The sequence below is a fragment of the Lepisosteus platostomus genome, chromosome 5, assembly GCF_059453375.1.
Source record: "Lepisosteus platostomus isolate fLepPlt1 chromosome 5, fLepPlt1.hap1, whole genome shotgun sequence".
NCBI classification, from domain to species: domain Eukaryota; kingdom Metazoa; phylum Chordata; class Actinopteri; order Semionotiformes; family Lepisosteidae; genus Lepisosteus; species Lepisosteus platostomus.
In genome coordinates, this window is record NC_142615.1 from 23,687,350 (window position 1) to 23,709,425 (window position 22,076).

General features: G+C 40.9%; 4 non-coding genes across 4 annotated transcripts; 1 reads left to right on the forward strand and 3 right to left on the reverse strand.

Annotated features, from left to right (window-relative positions):
- The first annotated feature begins 4,059 nt into the window (after positions 1 to 4,059).
- trnal-aag (transfer RNA leucine (anticodon AAG)) lies at positions 4,060 to 4,141 on the forward strand. The gene has a single exon. It is a non-coding gene; the product is annotated as a tRNA-Leu (tRNA).
- Positions 4,142 to 5,149: 1,008 nt separating this feature from the next.
- On the reverse strand, positions 5,150 to 5,223 carry trnat-agu (transfer RNA threonine (anticodon AGU)). Its single transcript has one exon. It is a non-coding gene; the product is annotated as a tRNA-Thr (tRNA).
- An 8,547-nt stretch (positions 5,224 to 13,770) lies between these two features.
- Positions 13,771 to 13,842, reverse strand: trnaw-cca (transfer RNA tryptophan (anticodon CCA)). The gene has a single exon. It is a non-coding gene; the product is annotated as a tRNA-Trp (tRNA).
- A 5,276-nt stretch (positions 13,843 to 19,118) lies between these two features.
- trnal-uag (transfer RNA leucine (anticodon UAG)) lies at positions 19,119 to 19,200 on the reverse strand. Its single transcript has one exon. It is a non-coding gene; the product is annotated as a tRNA-Leu (tRNA).
- Positions 19,201 to 22,076: the final 2,876 nt, after the last annotated feature.

Consider the following 22,076-nt stretch of genomic DNA (forward strand, 5'->3'; position numbering starts at 1 on the left):
ATAAATCAGACAGGAACTGCATAACATCTAAAATGGCAAAACCCTCTAAAGTACTGAAAACTTTCCGGCACTTTCATAATAAATAAAATTTAATTTAAAGCATAAAATTTGCTTTAAAAAGAAAACCACAATTTTTACGATATCATATTTCAATATCGACGTTCAGATGAAGATTTTGAGGATTTGAATATCAATGGAGAGTACATTGATTTTGGGACAATGTTTGCATCTGAATAATCCTTCCTCCTGGAAAGAAGGAAAAAAAAAAGTTTTGAGTCTCAGTCTTCAGGATCCCCCACAAAAAACGTGCAAATTTGTTTCCGATGTATTTGGATAAAGATATAACTCTCATAGAAGATACATTTTATCAGTTGAATGCAGTCGATACTTTCGACTTTTTATATGATGATAAGACCTACTGTACATTTAGGGCTCAGTACTGATAACACTGCTGCTATTGATGGAGTAGAAATAAGTGATGTACTGGCAGTTTTTTTTCTGAGGCAAGAGGTCCTAGAACACCTCCTATAAAAATGTTAAGATTCAGAGCAAGAAATATTTTTCCACCTCACCTAATGCTATTGCATTAACGAGGCTGAAGTTGGCTTCTTATTCGCCAGCTGCTGCTTTGTGTTTTTCGTTCCATCTTAAATGCTACTGCTGTGATGTTATGTCGTCTTTCGCCTGTAGATGGCTCTCTACAGTCATTTTTAAAAATACTTATCCGGATGTATTATTGTACATTTCCTCAGTAAAGGGGAATATGTAAGTAGAGACTGTCCAAACACATTTCAGAAACACAACTCACAATAAAACAAACTGGCATGTTATACCACGAGTAAATAAGACAAAGGCAAAACGTAAATTCACTGGCACTTCCTGCATATTTTCCACGACCTTGCCTTCTGATCATAAAAAGTCTCAAACTCTTGCATTTTACAAGAAATTTTAATATAGCAGTTTTAAATGGGACATTTAGAACATGCCATATGAGACTATATGGTTAACTGAGGATGAGCAGAGGGTGATCGAACCTACCTCCTGGTTATAAAAATGTCTAAAAATTCTGACACAGATGTGTGAGAGACAATGGAAAAGACTATCAAAATCCTGAACCTCAGGACATTGTACTGTACCGTTTTTTAAATACAACCCTCTGAACATGGCATGAGAGAATACATTGTCAAATGGTAAATGCAATGTTTGCTATATTTCTAGGGCCCTCCCTCCTGATTTTAAAATCGTCTCATATTTCTGACATCAAGGTGTGAGACACAATATAACAGACTGTCAAAATCCTGAACTTCAGGACATTTTATGATACCATTTTAAAAATATGACCCTCTGAGCATGGCATGTGAGAATGCATTGGGAAAAGATGAATGCAATTTCTGCTGAATTGCTATGGCCCTCCCTCCTGATTACAAACTCGTCTCACAATTCTGACACTGAGGTGTGAGACACAATGTAACAGACACTATTAAATCGTGAAGTACAAGAGATTATACTGTTACATTTTTTTTTTAATATTGACCCTCTGGCATGTGAGGACTTCTAGTCAACAATATAGCACACATTCTGCCAATTTACTTTGTCCCTCCTTCCTCGTTACCAAAACATCTTAGTATACCGACACTAAGGTAAATATCTCTAAATCCAGAAGTTAAGTTGTGAAAGTATATTGGAGTCAACCGATACTGATCAGGTTCTGCTGATGCTGAGCCCGCAGCCTTCACCATAAGGTCCAATTCCCCAAGCCTGCTGACCTTATATGTCCATCCCTTTGCAGTATAGAATGAAAAAAAACTCCAATAAACATCGGCCACTGTTGGCGATTTTCCTTTAAGATGGAGTGTATCACTTTCACTGAGATCGAGAAGTGTTAAGCTGTACATGAGTCTTTGTGGCTCGGTTGTTAACCAAAAGGGTGGTGGTTTGAGACCTCCCTGGGACGCTATGAGCCTTTTAATGAACACACCCTCTTCACTTCATTTCTCCATGGCCGGTCTTGTACCGCAATCAAATACAGAGCCCGTAGGGGGCAGTAAGCCCGTATATATAGCTCACTGTGTATATAATGAAGAAGCGGAGGTTAGTTTCTCATCTGCATGTTGCAGAGCCTTACGCAACTCATACCAACAGTTGGGGTTTGATCCCTGCACGGGCTATTAGTTGAAAGACCATTGTAAATGACGTGTAACAGATTTATCCAGCTGGCTTTTATGTTTCATACTAAATTGCTATCTTGAAACCAAAATAATTAGAAATATGGAACACAACCGTTGTTCCCCATGAAGGAAAGCTGTTTTACACTGACGTCACTCCTATTTATTTAATCCAGATTTTAAAAACAACTCCGACCTATCAAAGGAAAATGTTACACAAAAGTTGGAAAGCACACTCTGAATCCATCTGTATATTTGATTTCCGCAATCCGTTCAAGGCTGCCTATGTTAATCGTAAGTGTATAGATGAAACATTTAATATATTGTTCAGTTTAAATCAAAATGCTTTACTACTACAAGAGAGAAGTATAGTATGGAGGATGCGACAAATGTGTGATTTCTTGGAAGAAAACTACTTTTCTTTGCGTTCGAAATTAATTCGAAACAATTGACACACAAACCCTTTGTCTTTTTTAAAGAGATTATATCTTTAAACAGACAAATGTATAAAATGTGTTTTTTTACCTAGAGATTTTGGACAGGGGCGATGTATTACTAGTAGAGGCTGCTGACTAACACTGTACCGTCTGGAGATCAGCTCCATTTGCAATAAAAAAACGTGCGTAACAAAGCTGGAGAGCAGCTGAACTTGTGCTCAGTAGTCAGTATGGTGCTGAGGGTTCAATACTGTCGTTGTTGTATTAGCACGAGCTGCACAGGCTCTGAATCAGACCATTTCAATTAGTCTGATCAGTGCAGGACAAGTTAATGTAGAATTATTGCTTTGTCTGTCTCTTGTTTGTATATAAATGGATGTCTCTGATAACTTAATGTTAGTTTTTATTTTAGTTTTACGATGTAGGTCATGCGTTGATATATGACATGTCTCATTCCTGATTCAGCTCATGTTCCATAGGAGAGAAGAGATTCCTCCTGTTTCTCGTACAACCATATCAGAACAGAAGCCCATGTCACCCAGCTCTGATTCAAGATCGAGTTGCATCTTCAACATTTTGTTTTTGTTTCTGATCATAATTTTCTTTAGTTATGATCAATATTGAACTTTTTCTAAGTAAAACAAAACTAATCAAACATGCAGGCAGATTTTTGAAAAGTATTAGGAGTTGATAGGGCGCTCCTTCGGAATAGTCGTCAGAAAATGTGAGAAAAAGAAAAGTTACGTAAACTCTCACACAGAGCATTAAAGACTGGAATCTGATCATAAAAAAACTAGCTGTCTCCCCGTCGGTAATCAAACCCCGGTTTCCCGCGTGACAGGCTGGGACACAAACAACTTTACTAACTAGGAGCGCTTGCTACCTATTAGGAGGCATTTACTCTTAAATATGTTACTGTTTTGGGTTTCGACTTTAATTTTCCCGATACCAGTTTTTTACAAAAGTAAAGGCACATGGCACGTCCGAGTTTAGTGACAACTACCTCAGAGATTGTAAGCTGGGTAGTTTCAGATCACTTTTTTTTAAAGGTTCAAGCAAACCCGAATACCTTTGTGTAATTGTTTTTCATAAAGTGTCATTGTATTATAGCATGTGCCCTTAATGATTTTCTTGATACGTTATATGTGCTCTTGTTTGTATTGTATGTAGTTTTGTTGTTCAAATAAAACGTAAAAGACACAACTTTCCGGATGCGGCTGCTGTAAAAATAAAATGACATCAAGGGTGCTGTACGCAGAGGTCTGAAACCTGCTCCACAGAAGATCTTTATCCAGAGGTGTTAAAGAAGTCGAGATCTCGCCATGAGAGGGGAAGCATCTCAGAAAAAGCAGGTGCAGTCGGTTCCACGGTCATAACGCCACTAATTCGGGCGACAAGAGCAAAACCCACCTGGCTTCCTCCGGGCAAGTAATGAGACAAAGAGACAGTGCACAGCGGGTAGCGTGGCCGAGCGGTCTAAGGCGCTGGATTAAGGCTCCAGTCTCTTCGGGGGCGTGGGTTCAAATCCCACCGCTGCCAGGTGCTTCTGTTGAGTCCCCCTTTCAGCTGGCTTCAGACGAAGGAAACTGCTTTTTGGCGGTCTCTCGAGAAACTAAGCAAAGTGTTTAAAGATACTTTCTCAGCTTGACATCAAGGCACAAAACAAAAACCTTCTTGCGTCCTCTCAACCCAAAAGCGCTTTGTCACTTTTTGCGTTATGCAGGGAACGATGTCTGCCCAGATCACTTTTGTGTCAATGCAAATCGTAGTGTGCCCTCCGTTTTAATGTTGGCTGTGCTGGCATGCTGCTTCTGTCTGTGAAACTTGAATGTTCTGCTTCTTCACACCAAATCTTCGGCGGGGGTTGAGCTTGTTAAATCTTTGCGCATAGCGCTCCTTTGGAAGTACTTTGTCCAAGTTCAAAAGCAATCGTGGGATTTACTTCATGCGTGCAAAAAGCATGCCTCGCACGACAGATTTAAATGGGGAATGGAGCCTGCTTCTTGCTGTTTTTCCTGTGGTTGCAGTTACAAAGTTGATCGTGCTTTCACATTCTGTTAACAGTATTCACTGGCTGAGCTTCATCAGTTGGTTCGTAAAGGAATCTCTGCTTCGGTTCCAGAAATGTCATCTGTAGTGTGTTTTTTTCCGTGCCCATGGCAGTCTTTTAAAGCTGGTAGTAATGGCGGCGAAGTTAATTTTTTATCCTCTTTAAAAGAATAAGGACGGGCTGGGGCGAGCTCCATTTACCACTCTTTCAGCTAACCGCCGAACTCGCGAACTGATTACACTGCAGAGCCACAGGCGCCTCGCTTTTCTCCATTCTCTGGGTTAGGGTGAAAAAAAAACTTTGCTGGTATTAGCTGGCCTGCTGGGAGTACCTCTTCTTCACTGATAAGCAAGATTTGTGTTTCATCTTTCGCAAGCTGTATAGATTTCTTTCAAAACAAGTTGTTCCAGAAAGGAAACGAACACTTGCATTCACCTGAATTAAAAGGCATGGGATTTGCCCATAAGGATAAATTCTGTACAGTAAGACAGGAAGAAAGGCACCGCTGGGAATCGGACCCAGGATCTCCTGTTTACTAGACAGGCGCTTTAGCCAACTAAGCCACGGCGCCGGCAAAGTGCTGTCCTTTGACAGCCACTTGGACACGTCTCAACTGCTCTGAGACATCTGCGTTCGGTGTGCACCGAGCCTGCTCGCCTTGCAAGTTGCCTCATTTACATGCGATAGTTCCACCACTAAGAGAAAGGATGAGAAATGGCTTTTATCTGTCACTTTTCATGTCAGAGGATCTCAATCTGCTTTCCCTGTACAAGAGGATGTCCAACTCATGTAGCTAAAGACGTAGACGACAGTGCTCCACTGAAATCTTGATCTCACAACCCTCGGCATGACTCCGCTGTGTTCTGCTTTAGACAAAGGGGGGAAAAGACTTCTTTCATCACACGTTTTGCACTCTTTACGGTGTTTGCAGTGCTCTTTCTTAAATGAAAACCAGGAATCGGCACCATATGAGGTGAGACTAGATAATATTGGATCAAGTAGCCTCGCCATTCCATGCGTGATGTGAGCAAAGTGTTATTCCTGTCTTTATAGTGTGCTTGTTAGAGACATAGCTGGCACCCAGAGCGCTTTAAATCCGGGAGTCAGCAGCCCAAGACAAGAGAGTTTCCTTCGTCTATGTTTCTTGCGTGAAGGGGGAAACCATGCGTGTGCTGCAAACGATCTTAGTATCGAAGTGCCGTCCCACATAACCGATCCGAACAATCTGCTTTACAGAGGAGCACTTCCGGAGCTTATCGTTGGCAAACTGAAGACCAGGCTGACCTCTTCTGTGACTCTTGAACACTGAGTCTCATGGTTGTGAATTCAAACTCCACGCTGGTGGGAAATTCCATAGGTAATGATCACATTTTCTTGCATGCTTCTGTAGGGTTTGGTTATTTACTTGGACAATTATTAATTGTAGCAGTAAATCACAAAATTGATTCATTTGATGGCTTTAGAATCCAACCATGCAATATAACTCAAACAACGCACACACACAGGTACTAATACACGAGGATACATTTATTAATACATAGAATATGCATATAAACAGATCTTATCGAGAGGGTTATCAGAATACAAAAGGTATATATTCAGTCAGTTACAAAGAGTTACATATATCAAGAGGACATACATTCAGTATATCATTCATTTAGACCGTTTCGTAATTGAACTTGGTTATAACTTCTACATTAGATACTCAAAACAAGTACATAACTCTTGTTGGGATAACAATTGAATTCTCGAGCAGTAATGCAGTGAAGTTGAATACTCATCCAATCTCTGGGGATTCAGATCTCCTGCGGGCACAAAGAAACAGTTGCAGGCTGTTGCTGTCCAATCCGCGCTCTCTGGCTCGGTGCCAGGCTGTGCTGTGTGGCTTGCGACGGTGCGCTGCTGATGCTCACTGACCGGCTAGTTAGTGTTGGCTTTAACTAGCAAAGTTTGCACACAGGAGAAAAGATGACTGTGAGTCCCAGCAAGTCAGGAAGAGGACCGGTTCGTTCCTGATGAAGAGGTAGTTCTGAATAGTGATTCAGCTGTCCACAGTTCCGACCTGTTCACGAGGCCTGCTGCTGGTGCTAACCTCGGGTGGATCCTCTGGTTATTCTCTGGCAACCTCCGCTCTCGACTCTTAGAACAAAGAAAAGTTCTGGCACTCGGACACACTGGCCGTTCCGTGGTTGTCCGGGCTGAGTCTCAGGATGGTCAGGAGGCGCGCTGCGAGAATGTCCTGCCCTTGGGAGCCTTCTGCTCCTGGGCCGTCCTGCCCTGGAATTCTCCTTTGAATTCCCTTTAGAAAAGTCCACAGAATTCTACACTTAAGGCTCTCTGTGTTGCCTGTTTTTACCTGGAAGAACTTCAGCTCGTTGATTGGCTGAAAGTTCCATGGGCATCAGAGTCCCACGTGGGTTACTCGGCCCTACCAGTCCCTGATTGGTTGATCAAGGTGAGATATGAGTCACTTACTCCTGACACTTAGGAATGCAATCCAGATGTCCATCTGGCACTCCCTAGACAGATAGGCGCCAATGGATGCCTATTGATCATGATAGCCAGGCTTAGCTAAGTGCACCCCCCTTTGGGAGCTGTCCCTTATCAAAAGAAAACATCTTTAAATCAGCCTGCATGAATAGTTTCTCTGTGGCTGCACCACAGAGATGAACAGAGAGATGAGGCCTCATTTGGGAAAGCACTGAAACACTTAATTCTGTCTTATTAACAAGCATTGCCGCTACACTGGGATAGGACATTCCACACTGGAGTATTATTATTGAGAGACAGGATCACTGTCTGTTCCCCAGGCTGGGGCAGGAGATCCCACACTGTATTATTATTACTGAGAGACAGGCTCACTGTCTGTTCTTCAGGCTGGGGCAGGAGATCACATTGTATTATTATTTTTGAGAGACAAGCTCACTGTTCCTCAGGCTGGAACAGGAGATGACACACTGTATTATTATTATTGAGATACAGCCTCAGTGCTCCCCAGGCTGGGTCAGGAGATCACACACTGATCTATTATTATTGAGAGACAAGCACACTTTTTGTTCCTCAGACTGGGACAGGACATCCCACACTGGATTATTATTATTGAGAGACAGTATCACTGTCTGTTCCTCAGGCTAAGAAAGGAGCTCACACACTGGATTATTATTATTGAGAGATAGGTTTACTCTCTGTTCCCCAGGCTGGGACAGGAGATCACACACTGTATTATTAATATTGAGAGGCAGGCTCACTGTCTCTTCCTCAGGCTGGGACAGGAGGTAAGACACTGTATTATTATTATTACTGAGATACAGGCTCACTGTCTGTTCCTCAGACTGGGACACGAGATCACACACTGTATTTTTATTATTGAGAGACAAGCTCACTTTTCCTCAGGCTGGGACTGGAGATCACACACTGTTCTATTATTAGTGAGAGACATGCTCACTGTTTGTTCCCCAGACTGGGACAGGACATTCCACACTGGATTATTATTATTGAGAGATAGGTTTACTGTCTGTTCCTCAGGCTGGGACAGGAGATCACACACTGTATTATTATTATTGAGAGACAGGTTCACTGTCTGTTCCTCAGGCTGGGACAGGAGATCACACACTGTATTATTATTATTGAGAGACAAGCTCACTGTTCCTCAGGCTGGGACAGGAGATCACATTGTATTATTATTATTGACAGATAAACTCACTGTTCCTAACTGTTATTATTATTGAGAGTCTGGCTCCCTGTTCCCCAAGCTGGGACAGGAGGTCACACACTGTATTATTATTATTATTGAGAGACAGGCTCGTTGTCTGTTCCTCAGGCTGGGACAGGAGATCACACACTGTACTATTATTATTGAGAGACAGGCTCAGTGTTCCCCAGGCTGGGACAGGAGATCACACACTTTATTATTATTATTGAGAGACAGGCTCACTGTTTGTTCCTCAGGCTGGGACTGGAGATCACACACTGTTCTATTATTATTGAGAAACAGGCTCGCTGTCTGCTCCTCAGGCTGGGACAGGAGATCACACACTGTATTATTATTATTGAGAGACAGGGTCACTGTCTGTTCTTCAGGCTGGGATAGGAGATCACGCACTGTATTATTATAATTGAGAGACAGGCTCGGTGTCTGTCCCTCATGCTGGGAGAGGAGATCACACACTGTATTATTATTATTGAGAGACAGGTTCGGTGTCTGCTCCTCAGGCTGGGACAGGAGATCACACACTGTTGTAGTGTGCTCTCACGAGGCACCAGTTCTGTAGGGGTTTGGGCATTTACTGGGACAATTATTAATTGTGGCAGTTAATCACAAAATTGATTCTTTTAATGGTCTCAGAATCCAACCATGCGAGATAACTCAAACAACGCACACACAGGTACTAATACACGAGGATACATTCATTAATATATATAACATGCATGTAAACCAAACAGATCTTATCGTAAGGGTTATCAGAATACAAAAGATATATATTCATTCAGTTACAAAGAGTTACACATATCAAGAGGACATACGTTCGGTATATCATTCATTTAGACCGTTTCGTAATTTAACTTGGTTACAACTTCTGCATTAGATACTCAAAACAAGTACATAACTCTTAGGAATTACATTGATATCAACTGGTTGGGATAACAATAGAATTCTGGAGCAGTAATGCAGTGAAGTTGAATACTCATCCGATCTCTGGGGATTCAGATCTCCTGCGGGCACAAAGAAACAGTTGCAGGCTTGTTGCTGTCCAATCCGCACTCTCTGGCTCCGTGCCAGGCTGTGCTGTGCGGCTTGTGACGGTGCGCTGCTGATGCTCTCTGAATACTGGCTAGTTAGTTTTGGCTGAAACTAGCGAAGTTTGTGCACAGGAGAAAAGATGACTGTGAGTCCCAGCAGGTCAGGAAGAAGACCAGTTCGTTCCTGATGAAGCGCTAGTTCTGAATAGTGATTCAGCTGTCCACAGTTCTGACCTTTTCACCAGGCCTGCTGCTGGTGCTAACCTCGGGTGGATCCTCTGGTTACTCTCTGGCAACCTCCGCTCTCGACTCTTAGAACAAAGGAAAGTTCTAGCACTTGGACACACTGGCCGTTCCGTGGTGGTCCAGGCTGAGTCTCAGGATGGTCAGGAGGCGCGCTGCGAGAATGTTCTGCCCTTGGGAGCCTTTCTGCTCCTGGGCCGTCCCGCCCTGGAATTATCTCACAGCCCTGGAATTCTCCTTTGAATTCCCTTTAGAATAGTCTTGGAGCTCTGTGTTGCCTGTTTTTACCTGGAGGAACTTCAGCTCGTTCATTGGATGAAAGTTTCATGGGCATCAGAGACCCACGTGGGTTACTCTGCCCTACCAGTCCCTGATTGGTTGATCAAGGTGAGATATGAGTCACTTACTCCTGACACTTAGGAATGCAGTCCAGATGTCCATCTGGCACTCCCTAGACAGATAGGCGCCAATGGATGACCATTGATCATGATAGCCAGGCTTAGCTAAATGCATCCCCATTTGGGAGCTGTCCCTTATCAAAAGAAAACATCTTTAAATCAGCCTGCCTGAATAGCTTCTCTGTGGCTGCACCACAGAGATGAAGAGAGAGATGGGGCCTCATTTGGGAAAGCACAGCAACACTTTATTCTGTCTTATTAACAAGCATTGCCGCTACAATTAGTAGAAAGAAAGATACAATGTTTTGAAAATGTAATATGTTTTAAAGGATTAAAGGGAAAATAAATACTTTATATACGCAAACTAATTCAACTGAGCTCCTCTTAACAATATCGCCTGAAGAATTGCCAAAGCACAGTGTATCAATTTGGGTGACACTGGGGGAAAAGGATCACAACATTCTACACATTCTCACAATATTACACGCACGGAAACCAATATTTACCACTAGGATAGAATGCAGCATAGAACAGTTGGATAGAAGGTTAGTGTAACTCTATAGTGCATCACAGAGGTCAGTCTCTTCCCCCTCATTATGCAGGCTGACTTCACTGTCCTCCAGCGATAGTCAGCTGTAATCACTGATGCAGACATGATGTTAATACTCTGACAGCATCTTGGCTGATTTGGTTAAAGTGTTTTCCTATTAAACAGGAGATTCTGCGCTCAAATCCCAGCAGTGTCTTTCTTCTTGTCTTGTCTTACAAAATGTATCACTATGGATGATTACATGCAGCTTGATTTTGTTTAATGCAAGTTTTCATTCCCTTTCTGATGGCTCTCTACAGTAATTTTTAAAAGTACTAATCGGGATGGATTACTGTACATATCCTCAGTAAAGGGGAATATATAAGTAGTGACTATCCAAATTGCATTTTTGTGTGAAACACATTTCAGAAAATTGAAAACCAATTTTCAAAACTCACAATAACAAGACAAAGGCAAAACATAAGTTCACTTTCACTTTATGCATATTTACCACAACCTTGCCTTCTGATCATAAAAAGTCTTAATTTTAATATAGCAGTTTTAAATGGGACATTCAGAACATGGCATATGAGAATATATGGTTAACCGAGGATGAGCAAAGGATGATCGCACTTTCTGCTTATTGCTATGAACCTACCCCTGGTTATAAAAATGTCTCAAAATTCTGACACTGAGGTGTGAGACACAATGTAACAGGCTCTCATAATCCCGAAATACAAGAAATTTTACTGTAGCGTTTTATAAATTTGACATTGCATGTCCCTCCTTCCTCATTACCAAAACATCTCAATGTCCCGGCACTATGTACATTTGTAATTACAACACTTCACTGTTTCATTTATGAGTTGTGACATTGTGAACATGGCATGTTAAAGTATATAGAAAATCTAGATCAGAACAGGCTAAATGCAATTCCTAGTGATTTATCATTTTCTTACTTTCTAAATGAAAAAAATATTTTTTCAGTGATTATGACACTTCAGTATGACATAAAATATGCTTCAATGACAGAATAAATAATAATAATAAATAATCATGGAAAAAATACCCAAAGTGGACATTCATAGTTGTGATTATAGAATGTTAGATATCGGGTGGGTAGCTGCGTCAGCATGCGTAGGCTGCAAAGGAACAAGTAAAGGACTATTCCAGCTGAAAAGAGAAGAAAAGAATCACAATGTTTCGGCTGTGGAGCCTTCTTCAGGTGTGAGAAAGACAGGGCAGTAAGCAAAGATAATTTTCTTTTTATCTTTGCTGAATGCAGTTTATCGCTGATGACAACATCAAAGACATTAAGGACATTAAGGAGTTTTTACGGCTAACAGCTCCACATCAACTTCCTTTCATAACTTTCATAACTAACCTCATCAGATCCTTCAACTCTTTTCTTGGGTGAATATGGTTTTCTGGGGAGTTGCGATGTTGGGCATACAGTAACTGGACATTTCCCGGTGATTCTGACACGTGTTAAGCACTCGCATTTCCTGCAAATATTAAAATGGTAAAGGTTTCGCTGAGAAATCCAATCGACCTTTGCGAAGACAATGTTTACATCGCAACAGAAACCCATCCTTTGGTGGACTCAAACCACCGACTTTTCAGTTAACAACCGAATGCGCCACACAGACGGAATGGTGGGTTCGTGTCTCACATCACAACTTTCCGGTTAAAAAAAAATATTTTTTTGCCAGCTGGCAATATTTCTTCTGCACTGATAATCAAGAATTGAATTGAATTTCTCGCAAGCTGTGTGAATTTCTTGAAATACAAGTTTTCCAGAAAGGAAATGAATACATGCATTTAACGAAATCAAGCCCTTTGTGATAGTCCGAAATGGTACGTTATGTACCACAAGATAGGAAGAAATACACGGCTGGGATTTGAACCGCGGTTCTTTTGTTTAATAGAGAAGCGCTTTAACCAACTAGGCTACGGTGACAGGACAACCATCACCTTTTACAGCCGCTTGGACACACCGCTCTGAGACATCTGCGTTCAGTAAGCGCTGAACCTGCGCTCAGAGCAAATTGCCTCTTTTACATACAGTAGCAGCCCCGACACTGAGAAACGAAGAGAACTGGCTTTTATCTGCCATTTTCATGTCCAATGCGTTTGACATCTCCCAAGGGCGACAGAGTTCTTTTGCGACACTATTTCTTCTTCTTTTTTATTTCTGTACGCTTTGATAGAAAACGAGAAATCGTGCAACGGAAAAATATCTTTTTTTCATAGAGAAAACGTGCACCAGGAAATGTTGTGTTGAGAAGAAATGATTTAACATGATACGTGACCTAATTTATCGGAGCAATTGCTCGACCAGCAAGATCTGGAGAGGTTGGAGAGTCTGGTGGATGTGATAATTATACGGTGTTGTGGAAGAAAACAGTCTTTCTTTGAATTCTCAGTCAATCGGAATTTCAGTGCGAAACATAAACCCCTTGTCTGATTTAAAGAGATTATATTTTAAAACTCATAAAAAATCAGAAAACACATGTTTCTCACTTTGAAATTTTAGACGGAGCGGTGCATGACTAGTAGCGGCGCTGAGCACACTTTGGGGGAATTCAGGTCATGTGAAATGCCAGCGGTTTAATAAACAACGCGTCTGATTTCGGATCATAAGATTGTAGGTTCGACTTCTACCTGGTTCGTGTAAATTTTATTCAAGCTCCTCAGTAATAGATGTATATTATGTAATGAACCGCACCTGAAAGCAAACGTTGGGTCTGTTTCCTTTGTTTTCCAGCATGAAATAGCAAATCGTTACAAAAAGCACCTGCTAATGTCCAATAGCGGGTTTTGTTCTCAAATTACAGTTTCAGGCTTCAGACACTTTTTAATAAAACAAAAGTGTCCGGAAACTCATTAACTTTCAGGTTTGCTTGAACCTGTATTAAAAAAAGTTATCTGAAACTTCTGGGATTCCATTATCTGATGTAGCTGTCTCTAAAGTTGGACGTGATGTTAAGCAGATGTGAACTGTGCCTTTTCTCTTAAAAAAAAAAAAAACAAAGTTCTTTTTTCCCCTCCACTCCAATGCTGGAGACTGTAAGCCTGTGTGAGCTCCACACTGCGTGTCCTGTACTGCTCTATTTTGTTTTGATTATCTATGTGGTGTACAGATAGAACTCAACTGCATGGGGTGAATTCCGTGTTCAGGACCAGCAGAACCTGAAAAAGTAACAGCTGACCTCGACATGATTTGAACACGCAGCCTTCTGATCTGGAGTCAGGCGCGCTACCGTTGCGCCACGAAGTCACGGTTGTCAGAACTGTTGAATTTCCCAAAGGAGACAAATCAGCTTCACAAAAAAAAAAATCTCCTGTGAAGAGCGCAGCTCTCCGAAGAGAGTCTCTTCTTCACAGACCACATTTTATTCTTCCTGCGCAGCTCTTGTGCAGGTGTTGTTCTCAATTACAGATCCAGGAACACTGATTTTTTTTCTATTTTTTTTAATTAAGTACCCCATGGTGCAACGGTAGCACGTCTGACTCTAAATCCCCAAGTTCATTTTCAAAGTATATCGGAGTCAACTGATACTGATCAGGTTCTGCTGCTACTGAACCCGCAGTCTTCACCTTAAGGTTCAATTCCTCAAGCCTTTTGACCTTATATGTCCATCCCTTCTCGTCAAAACTCGTATTTTCACAGAGTACCCTTCAGAAATCGCAGTATAGAATGAAAAAACTCCAGTAGATCTCGGCCGCTGTTGGTGATTTTCTCTGGAAATTTTACGGAGTGTATCACTTTCACTGAGACCGAGAAGTGTTAAGCTGTACATGAGTCTTTGTGGTTCGGTTGTTAACCAAAAGGGTGGTGGTTTGAGCCCTCCCAGGGACACTATGAGCCTTTTAATGTACACACCCGTCTCACTTTATCTCCACGGCCGGTCTTGTACCGCAATCAAATACAGAGCCCGTAGGAGGCAGTAAGCTCGCATATATAGCTCACTGTGTATATAATGAAGAAGCAGAGGTTAGTTTCTCATCTGCGCGTTACAGAGCCTTACGCAACTCGTACTGTACCAACAGCTAGGGTTTGATCCCTGCACGGGCTATTAGTTGAAAAGCCATTGTAAACGACGTGTAAGAGATTTATAGATACTGTAGATCAGTAGTTCTCAAACTGTGGTACGCGTACCGGCAGTGGTACGTGGAGTGCCACCAGGTGGTACGCCAAATGACCCTGGAACTGTGTAGTGTGCACTGAAAAATCGGGACGGGTTTTCATATTTTGTATTTTAATACTTGTCGAATACGCAGCCTACATACTACGATACAGTGCGTGCTAATACTTCAGTGGACACAAGAGATACTCTGTAATTCTATACCACTCTATAGGAATGCGTGCTACGGATGCAAGTGACCAATTGTATTTAAAAAAAGCTATTGTATCTCCAGCAAATAGGGAGAAAGGAGAATTAGCGTGATTTTGGAACAATGCCAACATTGTAAACACAGGAATGCATAGAAATACGTGCTACGAACGCAGGCAATCTTGTGAGCACACGAAAGCGTGATAGAAAAATATTTAAGAACTGTTCGAATTTGAGAAAAATACACCGAGCGTCTCTGTGTTTCGCTCCCATGCGCATGAAATAAAAACTTTAAATAAATACGGAAATAAAAACGGAAACGCGGAAAAAGCTTGCGGATTGCTAAAGCAGGTAAGCTACACTATTTTTGAAGAACCTTATTTACAGTTGGCAAAAGAGCTGACACGTATTATGTGTGGAAAAAAAGCTGCTAAACAGCTCGACCTGCTGCCCCCCTCCCCCTGAAAGACACAGTCATTTATAGAATTATTGAAATGAAGGATTATATCAAAAGTACACTGATAGAGCGCGTTAAGATGAGCAGATGTTTTTCACTGCAATTAGATGAGTCTGTAGTCGATTTGGCCAATTTGCTCGTTTACGTTAGATACGAGTTTGAGGGTATGTCCCATGAAGACTTTCTGTTCTGTAGGAGAGCACATATTTCAGCTTCTGAATGAATTTATCGAAGAGAATGACCTCGACTTGATAAAATGCATCTGAGTTTGTACCATTGTTCTCCAAGAAGGAAAGCTGTTTAACACTGACGTCACTCCTTTTTATTTAACCCAGATTGTGAAGACAACTCCACCCTATCAAAGGAAAATGTTGCACAAAAGTTGGAAAGCACACTCTGAATCCATCTGTACTGTATATTTGATTTCCGCGATCCGTTCAAGGCTGCTTGGTGCTTCGTAAGCAAGTCATGTTCAGGGAAGAAACTCAGCTTAGAGAACTACTGGTGCATTTTCACTCATTGAATTTGATCTTTGTACTCTCTTTTCATTCTCAGCTATAATATTTCAAAATTACAGTTCGGATTTGTTGGAAAACTTCACAGGCATTATTAAGTTAGGACTGTACAATTGTATTTTAATATCTTGGTATATTTACCTTCATTTTAATATGGATGTAACCATAAATGTTGTACTTTTGTCGTACATTTTAACTGAGGACGCACGACGACTATTATACCTTGTGATACATGCAAGACATCTGTAAACGAAGATGTAATTAGTCAAATTGGCAATTAACAGAAAACCACAATTGTATAATATTATTTCTCTATGTCGATGATCAGTTGAAGGATTTGAAGAAACTATATATTATTCCTCGATATCGATGATCAGTTGAAGGATTTGAAGAAACAGCAGTGATAGCAGGTGATTTTGGTTTTGAACCCATCTTTACACCTCAATAATCCATTTGTCCTCGAAAAAAGAAAAGACAGGAATGTTTTGAGTCTCATAATGATCATCTTCTCGATCCAAAGAAACATATAAATTTGATTCCTTCCGTAGTATTTTGGATTTTCTTACGAAGATCTCACGAAGTATTGCCAGGATCTATATTTAGCGTTCGGTAGCGATAACACTGCTGATATTGATTGAGTAGAAATCTATGATGTATTGACAACTTTATCTGAAGTGAGAAGTCCTAGAACGCTGTCTATGAAGTGTTAGGATTCATACCAAGATATACTTTTTGTTTTCAACCCAAAATGCTGCTATTGCATTACACATTATATGAACATTACCAGTTTTGGTAGCTTCTCTGCATGATTTTTCAAAACTGAAACTAATTACAAAATTATTTAAGATCAACCATGACAAAAAAATTATAAATCAGGACTAATATTAATATCAACTGATGTTACTACAGAAAAAAAGATTTAACTGAAATATTAATAAGACTATGCAAGCCTAAAAAGTAGAACAATTCAATTTATATAACTTTTTTTTTTTAGAAATGGGCTCACACACCGGAAGACACTAACGTTTCTCTTCGTTAGAGTATGTGCATAACAGTTTAACCCAAAATATTTGGAGTCCAGAGGGAGGACTTGCTCGCTGAATGATCTCTCAAGAAATCCCTGGTGAGATTCAACAGGTGTTTTCTTCAACAGCCACTAAAAGTCTGATGACCTTCTCTGGATTTCCTGAATATGACGTAAAATTAGTTCAAATCATTTGGTAGTTAACACAACGAAATGCTTTGGAGGTACATTTAAAACAGCAGAGCAAGACTGTAGCACTTCGTGTGTGACTGAATTTAATTGTGTAAACCTGGCTCTCTATGAACACGAGCAAAGAGTTCTTACTCAACAGAAGATTGCGATGTGAGCACAATAATATAAGACATCTGGAGACGCCAGAGATTGAACTCAGGACTTCATACATGAAAAGCATGCACTCTACCACTGAGCTACATCCCCTATGGCACAGATGGTGGAACTGACTTAAAGATGTGCATATGTTTACTGACCACAATCCACCCTTCATGAATAATTGAAATGAATAATTTATTTTTATATCCAGTCACATGGGCGACGGTGGTTGATTCTTCAATGGGGGAGTGCGTTTTTCTACCTCCTTACTCGACTGTCTTTCAATTATGTTTTCTTTGAAACCTTTTTGCATCTTTTAAGTGCTTGCAATTAAATTACGCATAGAAAAACAGCAGTACAGTTGATGTTCATGGACTGATGCACACAACTCCAGTGATAAAGCCCTTTTGTAAATATTGTAGAAGAATGTTAAAGGGCGAAACAACGCTCCAACCACGTGAATGGTAACAAGAAGGATCGTGTTCTTATTTAATATGTGCTTTTGAATTGCCTAGTCAATACACACAGGCTTTAGAGATGGACAAATAATTGAGTGAATCAAATTAGTTTTTGTTGGTCGTCTGTGTCTTCATAACTTTGTAGGTGAGAGAGAGGATTGCGAAAATGTGCAGGTGCTTCTCAGAAGTGCGTTGGTGGTATAGGTTCCTTCAAATAACTGAGCCAGTGCATCCCAAATCTTTTCAAGATGATCTGTGATCTGGTAACACATCTCCTGAAACTAACATTCGAGGTAGGAAGTGTGCTCTTAAACACCAAAACACTCAAAAAGGAAGAAGCAGATCTCTGTACACAAGACGGTAGTGCGATATTAGAATTTCAGAGTTCTTGACGGATTCAGGCTCCTTCTCAGAGGTCCTTGCTCGCCAAATAACTTTGCATCTGAGGAAGAGCACCACGGAAAAAAACCCAAATCAACAAGAGAGCGCGTTGGTTGCTCTTGCTCTTAATGCAAGGAGCTGTTTTTTTTTCCTCGCAATAATAATTATTAACCAGAAACAGCAGCACAGGTAGGTCGCATTTGTGATTATGTCACTTCTCTGCTTCAGCAAGGTCAATAAAAGACTCTGAAAGTAGTAAAGCAAAACTGAACTCAAAATCATATTAGGAATTCTGAGCGATATCTCCATACAGGTATTCCAATAAGAACGTTAAAATATTTGAATATCATCTCTCTGTAGATTGCGCTGCTTTTTACCCAGAGTAAAACTATTGGATTGAAGGAATGCTAACCGCTGGGTTAAAATGTATAGTTGTTATTTGGAGAAATCTGTAAACTCGTGATCGACAGTGCTGATTATTTTCCGGAGACGGAGCACCGATGACCTATCCGAGCTAATTGATAAAGCTCACCCAGTGGATACTCTAGCAGAACGTCAAAGAACATTCACCTTTGTATCCAAAGAAACCACAGGAACAACATCAGGAAGCACAATCAATTCCCCTTTTAAATCTTTCCTGTAAGGTATGCTATGTGAATTCATGAAGTTAATCCTCTGATCTCTTTTGATCACGAACAAAGTACTTCTGATGGAGCGCTATGTTCAAAGATTTAATAAGCTTTACCCCTGCCAACAATTCGGCGTGAAGAATTAAAAGTTTCACAGACAAAAGCAGCTCACCACCACAGCCAATATTAAATGTACTGTACTTGCCGGTACACTATCATGTGCACTGCCTCAAAAGTGATCTTGGCAGATGTTGTTCCCTACATAAAGCTGAACGTACCAAAGAGAATTTCTGTTGAGAAAACAAAATTTTTTTTCTGCCTTGATGTTAAGCCTGTCTTTTAGAAAGTCTATCTCTTAACACCTCCTGCAGCCTAACAAAAAGCACTTTTACTGATCGTATTGCAGGTCTTAAAACACTAACATTTGGCAGCGGTGAGATTCGAACCCACGCCCCCAGAGCGACTGGAGCCTAAATCCAGCGCCTTAGACCGCTCGGCCACGCTACCTTCCTCCATGTCCATCTTCCTCACATTGCTGGCTTGGACTGGGGGGCTTCAGCTCTTGTCGTCGGATCTAATGATATCATGACATGTGGAAGTGACTGCACCTTCACCTTCCGAGATGCTTTCAATAGCACAAACGCTACTTTCACCGGCACAAACATAGCAATAACGAAGGAGGTGGGTTTCATCCTTTGTGCTGTTTGTAGGGGCGCAACTCTACGTCGATCTACTGACTTGAAGAGCAAAAATCAAAATCCTCTCCTACTACTATTGCTTTTTACATAGTTTCTTCAAATCCTTCATTTGAACGTCGATTTTGAAGGATATTGATGATAATACCACATAAATTGTGGTTTTCTTGTGATCGCCAATTTTATTCAAATATCAGCCTTTTTTACGGTTCCTTGCGTGTTTCACAAGGTATAATAGCCCCCCTCGCATCCTCAGCTAACATATTTTAAAATTACAATAGCTTATAAAGCATGCATGTTTACATTTATATTAAAATTAAAGTAAATATACAAGAATACATACAGTACTAACCCAATAATTCTTGTCAGGTTCTCCAACAAATCTGCGTTGTTATTTTAACATGTTTCAGCTGAGGGTGCAAAAGGAGTATAAATGAATTTTCCCGCCAGCCATTCAAAGACCAAATTCCATGAGTGAACATTATTTTCTCAGAAGTTGCCGGCATTGGACTTTGCCGGTGGTATTGAATTATGTTCAAACTGTTGTAGTAGTTCCTTCTTGAAATTCGACACGTGCAAAGCACTCGTAATATCATAGGTGTTAAAGTTCGCTGAGTCTATTCGAGTCATGGTGTGTATCCCTGCCTATCATTGGGAGACAGTTAGCTTTTTTACACTCAGATTCCAATCTTCAATGCTTTGTGTGAGAGCTTACATAACTTTCATTTTCTCACATTTTCTGACGACTGTTCCAAAGGGGCACCCTGTCAATTCCGAATACTTTTCAAAAATCTGCCTGCATGTTTGATTATTGTCATTTCATTTAAAAAAAGTTCAATATTGATCATAACTAAAGAAAATAATGATCATGAACAAAAAAGGGATAAAGATGCGAGTCGATCTTGAATCACAGCTGGGTGACACGGGCTTCTGTTCTGATATGGTTGTATGAGAAACAGGAGGAATCGCCAATCTCCTATAGAACATGAGTTGAATCAGGAGTGAGACATTTCGTATACTCGTGCATATGTCAACGTCTGACCTACATCGTAAAACTAACATTAAGAGACAGAGTCAGAGACATTCATTTATATACAAACAAGAGACAGACCAAGTAATAATTCTACATTAGTTCAGGTGGGTAAACCTGAACTAACTAACTAATAAACCTATTAAAACCTATTAATAATTCTACATTAACGTGTCCTACACTGATCAGACTAATTGACATGGTCTGATTCAGAGCCTGTGCAGTTCGTGCTAATTACAACAACGACAGTTCTGAACCCTCATCACCGAACTGAGCACAAGTTCAGCTGTTCTCCAGTTTTGTTACGCATGGTTTTTCATTGCAATTGAGTTCAGAGCTGGAGCTGATCTCCAGACAGTACAGTGTTTTGGGTAAGTTGTCAAAATTCACATGAGGCTGCAGACAACTTACCCAAAGTGTTTTCTATAGCTTTCAGGTGCAGTTCATTTATATAAAAGAATGTAAGTGGTATAAACTCAACAAGCCAGATGGCAGTCGAACCCATAATTTTCTGACACGAGGCCTAACGCGTTATTCATTACGCCACTGACCCTGCTATTATAGTGTTAAAAAAACGCGTTTTCTACGTCTGTTTAAAAATCACTAAAAAAGACAAAGGGCTTGTGTGTTGCGCTAAAATTCTGCTTCATTTCGAATGCAAATAAAAACCGTTTTGTTCCGTGAAATCATACATTTGTCACATCCTTCATACTATACTTCTCTCTTGTATTAGTAAAGCATTTTGATTTAAACTGAACAATATATTGTAACGCAACAAGGGCGCATTAGGTCGGCCCCCCACCGTCGGGGGCTCGAACCCGGGACTCCCATGTCTCTCTGCAGCAACCCAGCCCGGTGAGCTGAAGAGAGATCTCCCCACATCCCACGGGCTGTGGTCCTGCTATCACAGGGAAGGGCAGTGACGTCACCTGCTCTGGTACACCGGCTCTTACACAGTGCCTGTCGGCCGTAAGCGTTACACTATGAAAGGTTTCATCTATACACTTACACATAATAAGTATACGAATAAATACTCGGAAGAAGCCGCAGCTCAGGTATTAGAGAGATTTAAAATCGGATCGGAGGATTTAGAGTCCAGACTGCAAACCAACAGCTGACACAGGTCTTTTATAGAACTGTTTTGATTTCCTCTACTTTGTCCCCGTGACGTCATTGTCCTGCTCGCAGCCGAGCCCGACACACGTCTGGTTTCTGTCGCTGGGCGCATACCCTGCGGTCCATGCGGGTCCTGATACCCCAGTACAATGACGGGGACGCTAAACTGTAAACAGGTGCCGTCCTTCGGCTGAGACGTAAAACCAAGGTCCTGACTCTCTGTGATCATTCAGGAGAATGGTGGTGGTGGCGGGGAGTCCCCATTACCTGTAAAGCGCATTGAGTGGAGTATCCAGAACAGCGCTATATAAGTGTAAGCAATAATGATTATTATTATTATGTAAAATGCAATAAAAAATAAAACAAAATATCAAACTTTGATTCAAAATAGATTAATATAAAACTGATAAAGCTAATGCTTTTTTCAGGGCTATATCTACTTTTTTTTTTTTTAAAGCGAAGTCTGTCGCGACTGAAAGTTAGAGAAGGTATACCAGCGGGTGCCTTCATATCGTGAGCGTCAGTCTCGCCCGTAGCTGCGA